The sequence below is a fragment of the Carlito syrichta genome, unplaced genomic scaffold (assembly GCF_000164805.1).
Source record: "Carlito syrichta isolate Samal-C Ts95f unplaced genomic scaffold, Tarsius_syrichta-2.0.1 Scaffold305702, whole genome shotgun sequence".
NCBI classification, from domain to species: domain Eukaryota; kingdom Metazoa; phylum Chordata; class Mammalia; order Primates; family Tarsiidae; genus Carlito; species Carlito syrichta.
The window spans coordinates 383,507-385,214 of NW_007249798.1; positions in this window are offsets into that span (position 1 = coordinate 383,507).

Here is a 1,708-nt window from a genome sequence, read left to right on the forward strand (position 1 = left end):
GAATCAAGCACTTTATTTTTGGTAGTGGATTGATTTTTAGTCGTCTCAGTGGAAAGTGTTCATCAGAGTCAGGATTTGAACCTGGGAGACTGTTTTTAGAATTGTATGCTTATTCAGAACATGGTAAATTATCAGAAATAAAGCCAGGGTTATATTGTTAAAAAAAAAAACTCCAGATGGGATTAATGTTAATCCGAGATATAAATCTCAGAAAGTTGGTTTGTAAGATTTAGAAAGAAATGCAACTGAGATGTTTTTAAAATACCATTTATTTTTTGGATAAAATTATTTGATTTGTAGGTTTGTGGAGGTGACATAAATTTATTATGTTTTGACTTCAGTAAAGCATTTGATAAATTTCCCCTAACCTTTATTTTGATATGGGCAGAATGAAGAAATGAAGGTTAGATTCTTCAAAGTTAAAAGAACCTTTAAAAAAACCATAAACACACACAAAGAGTGTAGACAAATGACTTTATCAACCTCTAGAGTTACTGCATTTGAAGGTGAGCAAAGCTTGGTCCTGTCTTGATTAACATTTTTCCAGCAACTTGAATTAAACCAGAGAAAACCTAAAAGGGAGAGTCATGTAATAAATAAGAGAATTAAGATTCAAACTCTCAAGTTCTCAGCATATTGAAATTATATGAAAAAGCCAATAAGAAATGCTTGAAATAAAGAAATGTAAAGATCTGCTGTAAGGTTAAATTTATGTAAGTAATGTAGAAGTATAAAAACAGGAAACAAAAAATGCAATGACAGCATTGAAAGTAAACATGCCTTCATTTGGATGTTCCCCTCACCCTCACCTCCAAATGTCTCCCTCAACACACTAAAATGATGTACTATATACAAGAGATAATTAAAACAAAGGAATCCAGAAAGAGTATAATAGTGGGCATATGTTACTTGGCAAGTAAAATATAGACATGCTTTAATAGTAAATAGTACAACTCTCAATAAATAGTTCTCATGATATTTTTAGGCATTCGATAAAAATAGTATAAAGAAAGCACAGTTTTAGGGATACAAAGAAATAAAGAATTATAATGACAGTAGACTTTCACACAGCTCTCTCAGTCTCTGAAGACAAAAGTAAGTATACAAATTATGTGAACAACATAGCTAGCAAGACAGTCTCAATGAGTATATAGTCAATCTTATATGCTTATTTTTATTTTTATTTTTTAGAGACAGGATATCCTCTGAGACTGATATGCATTAGCACAATCTTAGCTCACTGCAACCTTGCACTCCTGGGACCAAGTGATCCTTCTGCCTCAACCTCCTGAGTAGCTGTATGCTACCATACCCAGTTAATGTGTGTGTGGGTGGACATGGGGGTCTCACTATGCTGCCCAGGCTAATTTCAAACTTCTGGCCTCAAGCGATCCTCCCACCTCTGTCTCCTAAAGCACTGGATTACACACCCAGCCTCCAACTTTCTATACTTGCATCAGAATTTGCAACTTTATTTTTATTTTTTTTATTTTTTTTATTTTTTATTTTTTTTGAGTTGGGGTCTCACTCTGTCACCCAGACTGGAGTGAAGTGGCCGCTCCCGGCCACTGCAGCCTCGCCTGCTGGGCTCCGGCGATCCTTCCGCCTCAGCCTTCCAAGTAGCCGGAATTACAGGCGCACGCTACCACGCCCAGCTGATTTTTTGATTTATTGTATAGATGAGGTCTCGCTGCCCAGGCGGGTCTTT